Below are 9,952 nucleotides of genomic sequence, written 5' to 3'. Positions count from 1 at the left end.
TTCAGTAGAAACTCCTTGAATATAATAGGAAATTACTATGAAATAATACAATATTTCAGTTGTGTATATTACTTTGTTTTTATTTGATGACTTTATTATTTGTCATTCCTTAAAGTAATCAACTAATCTCTGCTCAGGCAGTAGCAGTCAGCCAGTCAGGCCATCTAACGTTATGTGCTCACCGTACTGTACTGTCTTTAGTCATCCTATTTAGCTAGCCTGCCTAAGTATGCTGCAGAGCTGTCTGACAAAATAATTTTACTAGTTGTTCAAAGTAGATAAGGTATACTTTTACGAACTGTATCTGTCCTGCTCGATGGTGTGTTGTGTACGTTCCTCTCCAGTGTTTCCTCTGCGCTCATTTAAGTGTCGCGCTGCGCCCCGGCAGAATCATTGCCACCCCACCAAAAGAAACATCCTATTTCTACCAAACATAGTTTCAATAAAGTTCTGTAAAGCACATTCGCTTTTCTTGGTAAATAGATAATCTGTCTGGGTTCAACACAGTTCTTCTGAAGGTTATTTAGCTCTGTGAGCTGTGGCTGGCAGCCTGCAACTCAAGAAACACAGCACACCAGTGACCAGTGCGTGAGTGACCAGTGCTTGATACAGACGCTCTGAGGCACGATACACAATTCACTAGAATCACTTCAGAATGCACCTGCGTGAGAAACTGCAAGAAAGGTACGTTAGCTTGTTTGTTTGACTAACGTTAGCTAGCCAACTAGTTAACTACAAAAGCTAGCTATAACCTAAACACTCTACTAACATCATTTAGATCTATAATATTGCTGCCACAATTGTAATGGCAATTAGCTATCCAATATCCACAAGTATGTTGATGATAGAAACATGGTTAACTAACGTTACTAGTCTAGCAAGTTAGCTAGCTAGTTCGTTTGAAATTGTATCAAGTGCAAGCAAGATAGCTACATTTATCTGTCTTCGATTTTATTTTTTTGTTGTTGAGTTTATTGAAATATTTCCAGCCACAGCAGCGAAAGAGAAAGGGGGAGCAGGGACAAAAGTGTCAGGTAACCTTAACTTAGCTAGCTAACGTCAAATCAGCCTGAATTAAATGAAACCTTCTTTCGTTGGCTAACTCTTTAAAAGCTTAAGATATAGTTTTTATAACAAGTGTATGTCTTACTTTACTAGACAGAGAAGAGGCAGAATCCCGGGAATGAGGTAGGGATGCATGAAGGACAGAATGGAGCAGAGGAGAGAGCCAGGAGGGGAGATGGAAGGAGAAAAGGAGAGAGGAGAGCAGAGTGGAACAGAGGAAAGGAGAGAGCCAGGAAGGGAGATGGAAGGAGAGAGGAGAGCAGAGAGAAGGAGAAGAAAGAGGAGTAGATAAAAGGAGAGGAGGAGGAGAGAGGAGTAAGGCCAAGTGTGCACCACCGGCAATCCGGATGGGACCGAAAGAGGCTTGAAATTGACAGACTGAAGCTGTGGCTATATATTACACCACATGGTTAGTCAAATTTCCTTTAATTAGGCTAAGGGCTAAACATTTTTGTGCAGCATTATGTGTTTATTTCTGAGCCAACTCCACCAGGACCTCTATGACCCAATGGGTCTGGGCGTATTCAACATCAAGGAGGAGGAGGAGAGGGAGAGGCCAGGTGGAGAAGACCAAGACCAGGGAGCAGTTCTGGGCTCGGACCAAGACCAGGGAGCAGTTCTGGGCTCGGTTCAGAGAGGAGGTAAAAACATTTGTTTTCAAATGCTGTGATGAAACCAATGTTACATCATGTGTGTTGGATAAACTAAAACAAACAGCTATTAATCACTTATTTTCTGTTTTGTGCTGTAATTAGGTCATGGATACATATCTTGTTGGACTCCAGGACAGCCTAGACCAGAGGTTCCAACACCTGGAGATTTTGGGGGCCTTCAGTGTGTTGGGACCTCAGGCTGCGTTCTCTAGTGAGAGGATAAACACCTTTGACCCTCCTCTCCAGGCAGTTCTTGCAAGCGCCAGAGGCTGCTGTGCTGCAAGAGTGGCCCTCTTACAAGCAACATGTGCTAGTTGGAGCATTCAAGGTATGGCGTGAGTGTGACAATCTTTTGAAGAGAACATTTTAGGCCAGTGTTGCCTTTTTCCTGTTGAACTACCACTCTGTTGGCTCTTCTTTAATGTTGTACATCTTTTAGTTTTTCATGTATTTCAGGGGTTGGACCAGCTGACGGCAATGACAAAGCTGGCCTCGCAGTTTGATGAGTGGGGGCAGTCTACCCATACCTTAGCCAGCTGGCAGCAATCGCACTGACTATACCAGTGTCTTCCGTTAAATGTGAGCGGGACTCTGCAATGAAACAAGTAAGAACATTTAAATGTGAAAGTAGATCCTATTTGTCCCTCTCCCTTCTCTTATTACTCTTTCTGTTATTGCAGGTCAAAACAGACTTGAGGAACAGACTGCAGGGAGAGCATCTAGCCGCCTGCATGCGGCTCTCCATCAACGGCCCCCCCATCAAGGAGCTCAATTACAGGAGGGCGTTGGAAATCTTTCTCCAAAAGCCCAGAAGAATAAAGTGTTCTGACAAAGGCTGTAAACTATGTCAGAACTAGGTTTTTGTCAGAACCTGGAAAGAGAATTCCAGCACCCTCCTTTTGTGATGAACATGAATTAGTGGGCTCTAATTCATGTTCAGTCAAAAGTTCCTCTGTTCATTTTGTAGGGATGCATGAAAGAAGGTCTCTGTTGTGTTTCTTTAGATAGCTGCAGCACTCAACCTTAAATTGCATCCTGTATAATATAATCATTTTACCAATACGTTATTGAGCTAATTTCTGGGGGTGCAAATGATATTTTAGATGGTTTATTTGAGGTTTTTCCTTTCAAAAAGTCTCCAGAACCAAGCTTTTCAGTACTTATACATATTTTGTTTTGGGTGGGAGGACCCCGGAACCCCACCCCAAAAAAGAACAATGGATTATGGTCATTGTAGTTATTTACCACGTTTCTGCGCTGAACTAGGTTGAATATTTGCTTAATGAAAACTACAACTCTCTTCAGCCCAGCATCCCACATAGTTCTTGACTTGATTTCTCAGATTTCTCTGTAGAGAAACGGCGCGTTGGGCTCACAGTTTTTTTTTATTTTTTTTATGGATTTCAAGTAATTCAACCAACCTCGGTCAATTAGTGACGTGCAAGGGGAAGAAATCAAAATATACCCTTGTTTTACTCCAATATTTGTAAACAAAGAAAAAACACTATATAGCTTCAAAACATGGTTAAAACTATAATTTTGATGTCATGGATGGTCAGTCCTGCATCCAGACCTCTGTCTATGAATTTGAGAGTGTTTACATTTCTCCAGCCCTATTCCTCAGCTTTTTACAGAAATAGGGGCGCTTTGTTATTGTTTCAACTACTGATTGCACCTTTAAGGAGGCTTTTATATATTTCAAATAGCCTCCTGGGGTTCAGGGACCAATCACAGTGCAAATACAAATAAAAGTAACGTGATTGGGAAATTAGTTGGGGAACAATTGACCAATAGGAGGCCATTTTAAAGTATACAAAATGCTCCTTCATTTTTCAATCTGTAGAAGTTGTCTTCCCTTTGCACGTCACTTGTAAGACCAAAAGCACGAGCAAGTCTGATAAGGCGTTCAAAAGTTATGACTCTTAATAACATTTTGTTCTGGGTTTCCGACATTAGCTGGATAACAACCTGGTAACTTGACCAGTATGTTTTAAGATGGCATTGGAAGACAGGAAAGGGTCTCCTGGAAAGCTACTCCAGAAGAGGTATTTCAAAAGTAGGATTCAGATATTGGCCTTGCCTAAACATGAGACTGTTACCATGGTTACTCTGTGATATCAGTCTGAAAGAAGTCGCTGTAAAAAAAAAAAGACGAAATAGTCTCTACAAGCCAGAATGTTGAATAAAATGATATTTGAGTAAGAGGTCTTCACGGGTACAAAAAGTTGGACCTTTTCCGAAATGGACCTGGGGCTTTCCCATCCGCATAAATTAATCAAAAAAATATAGAGACCCATTCCGAACGGACCCTAGGACAACTATCCCCGTTCCGTATAGACCTGGTCGGATCCAGACTCGGTCCGATCCGAGTGAGGGAAGCAGCAGAAAATGCATTTTTTAAGCTACTTTATTAACCAGAGTTGATAATGCGTGAGAGGATGGAGAGAGGTGCCACTCTAGCAGGCGGGGGAGGGGCAGTACTGTGAGCAAGTGACATGGGGAGCAGGGTGGTGGGAGGGAGAGACAAGAGACAGTAACCAACTGAGCCGACTCGCGCTATAGTAGACTAATAGCTGCCATAGCTAGTTTATTTATCATCAAATATGATTACATAGTACCTGTCTTGGACTGCATCAAACCGGGAGAAGCTAGTTAAGCTAGCTAACGTTAGCTAGCTAGGCTAACTGAGGCTGCAGTGCATGCGCTTTCTCATCAAATAACAACAACTCCATTCAGAATATTAATTAGCAGCCTGCCTACATGTTGGCTCTTGGTCATTTTAGCCTATCCTTCTCCTTTAACTTTTCATTCCATCATTTTAATTCCATTAGATATCTCCTTACTTTTGCCACACACGGAGCGAGGCTCTATGACTGTAGCCTATTGCCACTTTGATGACTTATGATTGGCCAACAACAAGTTACACGCGCCACGCTCCACTCTCGTGAAAAGCAAGAGCAGCAGCATAAATTATAACATTTCTCTCTCTCTCTCAACTGCAGAAGTCACGTTCGGATCTGTACTGGCCCTTCCGGACAAGTCAGTTAAAATTACACATACCCGAGACCCGTGACAATCATATCAGATCCTACCCATACCCGTGACATTTAGAATTCTGGATCTGGACCTGCTCAGGTCCTGGATCGGGTCTCTGGTATTCGGGTACAGGTGGATCTGTGAAGACCTCTAATTTGAGGTTACTTTACTGGTTGTACATGCTGTTGGTCCTTTTGACAGTATGAGGTGGAGATAGGGTATCCACAGGAAAGCGTTGTTTACCTGACTTTTTGAGGTGCCGGTAGGTTCTGTTGCATGTATTTTTAATCTCTTGACTCACTGCATGTGATGCACAATATGTAAACAATAGCCGAATGTAATCAAAGCACGTTTCCTCTCAATCAGCTGGAAGTGTTTGCAGTTCGGTCTTTGGTTCAGTTAGGCTCGGCCATATTGTGCAAGTGTTTGTCATGTGCAAATTGCATCAGTATTGAAAATAAAAACTGGAAGTATAAATCGATATACAGACCAGCGTAGTGAACGTCGGGTTAATAACACTACTATGTGGATATTTTGTCAAAATGTTCAAGCAGCAGAAGGACAAACCACACAGACAACCAGTAGAGCAAGTTTAAATGTAATTTTATTCGACATTCTGGCTTTTAAGGAACATTTACACAATTTTGCACACAGATTTCTCAGGCTGTATATACCAATTAACATTAGACTAATATTGGCCTAATGTAGGCTATATCTGAATCAAATCAATTTTAAACAATCTCTTTTTCTGGTACTAAATACTTTTTAAGTTGGGAGCACCAGCTAATTTAGAGCCCTGGTGAGTATTGAAATGCTTGCTCTCTGTGTTTTTGTTATTACTACAGGATGTACGCAAGCTGTGTCTTCCTTTTTGAAAGTCAGTTATGAAATGTTTCTTAGGAAACAAACAATAAACGTAACAGCCCTATTCAAAGAAGGAAGCAGCGAATGTTCATTTTAAGCAGAACTGAAGTGCCCTCAGGTCTAGCCTACTTTCTCTCTAGGATAGCAGCCTCATTGAGGTACGGGAAGAAATTAACTAATTGTTATTTGTACCCTAATCACTGTAACGTACTGTATCACAGTTTCAGGGAGCCAGACTTGCAGGTCTGTCATTAGTATACAGAAGTTTCAGCAAGCACTGTTAGTGATAATTATCAGCAATGTAATTTAATTGGCCTGCTTGCCCCACTCTTTTCAGCCTCTTCTCATTTCAGTCCAGTAATGAGCACCTACAGTATATCTCATTTGGACAGTTTGAGGTTCAGTCTGGAATTAAGCTATCTATTGGAAGGGCTGTTTTAATCTGATCTGAGGCTTTTGTTCATCACAGTAGTAGACTAAGGGAGAGAGGGTGGAGAGAGAGATTGTTAGTTGCTTCATTTTGTGTGTTTGCTCCTCACCACAGTGTGTGTGTGTGTGTGCTTGAGTGCGTGTTTGTGTGTGTGGTGTGAAGTTATCCCCTCTCCCCCCCCCCCCCCCCCCCTCTCTCTCTCTCTCTCTGTCTTACTCTCGCCCTCTTTCTCCTTCTCTGTCAGTGAGTCAGTCAGACCCCCCCCACTCTTGAGTTCTAGCTCTGTTTCTAATAAGCTCAGGAACACTGCGGCTATGCAGGGTGACAGCCACGGGAGTGATTTTATTTTCTCCTTCCCCGCTGCTCTGTAAATCACACTCTCTCTCTTTAGCTTGCACACTCACTCCTGAACGTGTGTGTGGAAGCTAGGGCTGTCCCCAACTGAAACAAATCTTGGTCAACAAAAGTCGTCTGTTCTTTTGACCAATCGATTGGTCAAAAAGTTAAAATGTGTATTCTTCCATATATAGACACATCCTATGTGTTTTAATCAAATAAATAATATGCACTGAGCTTGTCTGATGCTTGAAGTGCACTGTTTGATAATAATTAAGACACAAAGATGACTAGAGGGAGTCTGACCGTAATTGATTTGATTGATCCGGGCCAGTTTCAGACTTGCTTGGCTGTGTTAAAAAAAAAAGACAGCGAGTGACTGTGTGACTAGCACCCATTGTCTCTCTCTCCTCCACGCTGCAGCGACCACCACAGAACATCAACAGTGTTCATCGCGCTGTCCATGTTGCTGAAGCTGCAACATAATTACAGCCATTTCTGACTGAAAAGTTATTTTACCGAAATCCCTAATTTGTTTAGGAAAAACATTCCCTATTCTCTCAACCCTTGCTCTCTTTACGTGACACATGTATGCATTACATGCACGTGACCAATAGGGCTTGACCTAATGCATATCATAATCACATTAATAAATTGGTTATAACAAACTCTGAACACCGTAGCACATGTAACGGAAAGGTGGATGCAGATGACATGACAAATAAACTTGAAATGGGGGAATGTTTGGTTGCTAAGAAGGTAAAGGGGAAGTCAGATGTGTGGAATAAATTTGACTAGTTGTGGAAAATAGGTCACAAAGAATAAGGTAAGGAGCAAGTGCTGACCGTTTGGAACAATGTCAACAACACTAAATAAATTATGTGTACCAGAGAGTCTGTTGTAACGTTTTTTTATTTTTTTTATTTTGGAAAGTCTTACAGCAAAGACTAAAAACAGTCGCATGCATTAGTGAATCCAATTGCTGACATGGAACAGTTTATTTATTGTTTACGCTAATTATTCAAGGGTCGCTTTGTTATTTTATTTTAAAACTAAAATGCTTGATTGCATTTCAAATCATGAATGACTCGTATGCTGTGTGATGACATGAACGAATGAATGAGTGATTAATACAGTAGCCTATATAAGTATTGAAATATAGGCCTAAGTAAGTTACGGTATTAAGACTAAACAGGATGCACTCTTAGGCCTACAGCTCGATGGTGGTTATACAAGGCTGCTATACTAAGCCTACTAGTGATAATGACATTACTTATTATTATTATCATGATGATCATAATAATGATAGTAATAATAACAATAAGAAGAAGATCAAGAAAAAGGAGGGTTATTATTATAAATAACACATTTCTGACCATTTGGAAGAGTGTAAACAACACTAAATAAATTATAAGTAATACCAGAGAGGCTGTTCTAATGACAAAAAGTGTAAAGCCTTTATTACAGCATACCAAAGATTAAAAACAGACACATTTGCGAAATTGTTTATCCGACATGTTGTGGCTGCGTGAGGCTTGGTGCTAACGGAATCAGTAGGCTATTAAACAAACACTCAAAACAGGCAACACAAGCAGGATCTGTGTGGTGCCAGGATAACAACCTCTCCCTCAACGCAATCAAGACAAAGTACATTGGAAGTTACAATCTATCTGCAATATTAAAGCTGATCTACCCCCCCCCCCCCCCCCCCCCCAAAAAAAAATATACAAAATACAAAAAGACAAAGGAGATGATTGTGGACTTCAGGAAAAAAAAGAGGACTGAGCACGCCCCCATTCTCATCGACGGGGCTGTAGTGGAACAGATTGAGAGCTTCAAGTTCCTTGGTGTCCACATCACCAACAAACTATCATGGTTCAAACACACCAAGACAGTCGTGAAGAGGGCACGACAAAGCCTATTCCCCCTCAGGAGATTAAAAAGATTTGGCATGGGTCCTCAGATCCTCAAAAAGTTATACAGCTGCACAATCGAGAGCATCCTGACTGGTTGCATCACCACCTGGTATGGCAACAGCTCGGCCTCCGACCGCAAGGCACTACAGAGGGTAGTGCGTACGGCCCAGTACATCACTGGGGCCAAGCTTCCTGCCATCCAGGACCTCTATACCAGGCGGTGTCAGAGGAAGGCCCTAATAATTATCAAAGACTCCAGCCACCCTAGTCATAGACTGTTCTCTCTGCTACCGCACGGCAAGCGGTACCGGAGCACCAAGTCTAGGTCCAAAATACTTCTTAACAGCTTCTACCCTCAAGCCATAAGACTCCTGAACAGCTAATCATGGCTACCAGGACTATTTGCATTGCCCCTCCCCCCCCCTATTTTACGCTGCTGGTACATCTTTACATTTTAGTCATTTAGCAGACGCTCTTATCCAGAGCGACTTACAGTTAGTGAGTGCATACATTTTCCATACTGGCCCCCCGTGGGAATTGAACCCACACCCCTGGTGTTGCAAGTGCCATGCTCTACCAACTGAGGTACAGGAGTATTTATGCATAGTCACTTTAACTCTACCCACATGTACATTTACCTCAATTACCTCGACTAACTGTTGCCCCCGCACATTGACTCTGTACCGGTACCCCTGTATATAGCCTCCCTACTGTTATCTTATTTTACTGCTGCTCTTTAATTATTTGCTATTTTTTATTTTTTACTTATCTACTTATCTATTTTTTACTTAACACTTTTTTATTTTGTCTATTTATTAATTAATATATATATATTTTTTTTGTGTGTGTTTTTTATTTATTTATTAAAAACTGCATTGTTGGTTAAGGGCTTGTAAGTAAGCATTTCACTGTAATGTCTACACCTGTTGTATTCGACGCATGTGGCAAATAACATTTGATTTGATTTGATTTGAGGATCTGTCGTATTTCTGTAGATATACACTACTGGTCAAAGGTTTTGGAACACCTACTCATTCAAGGGTTTTTCTTTCTTTTTACTATTTTCTACATTGTAGAATAATAGTGAAGACATCAAAACTATGAAATAACACATATGGAATCATGTAGTAACCCAAAAAGTGTTAAACAAATCAAAATATATTTTATATTTGAGATTTTTTAAATAGCCACCCTTTGCCTTGATGACAGCTTTGCACACTCTTGGCATTCTCTCAACCAGCTTCACCTGGAATGCTTTTCCAACAGTCTTGAAGGAGTTCCCACATATACTGAGCACTTGTTGGCTGCTTTTCCTTCACTCTGCCGTCCGACTCATCCCAAACCATCTCAATTGGGTTGAGGTCAGGGGACTGTGGAGGCCAGGTCATCTGATGCAGCACTCCATCACTCCCCTTCTTGGTAAAATAGTCCTTACACAGCCTGGAGGTGTGTTGGGTCATTGTCCCGTTGAAAAACAAATGATAGTCCCACTAAGCCCAAACCAGATGGGATGGTGTATCGCTGCAGAATGCTTTGGTAGCCATGCTGGTTAAGTGGGCCTTGAATTCTAAATAAATCACAGACAGTGTCACCTGCAAAGCACCCCCCACACCTCCTCCTCTATACATCACGGTGGGAAATACACATGCTTA

General features: G+C 41.5%; 1 long non-coding RNA gene across 1 annotated transcript; it reads left to right on the top strand.

Annotated features, from left to right (window-relative positions):
• The first annotated feature begins 1,635 nt into the window (after nt 1-1,635).
• Nucleotides 1,636-6,188, top strand: LOC311135485. Its single transcript, XR_014613770.1, has 4 exons — nt 1,636-1,706; nt 1,821-2,046; nt 2,175-2,323; nt 2,399-6,188. It is a non-coding gene; the product is annotated as an uncharacterized lncRNA (long non-coding RNA).
• The last annotated feature ends 3,764 nt before the right edge of the window (nt 6,189-9,952 follow it).

Source organism: Coregonus lavaretus, assembly GCF_964263955.1.
Source record: "Coregonus lavaretus genome assembly, chromosome: 9".
NCBI classification, from domain to species: domain Eukaryota; kingdom Metazoa; phylum Chordata; class Actinopteri; order Salmoniformes; family Salmonidae; genus Coregonus; species Coregonus lavaretus.
This window is presented reverse-complemented; position numbering and strand designations above follow the sequence as displayed.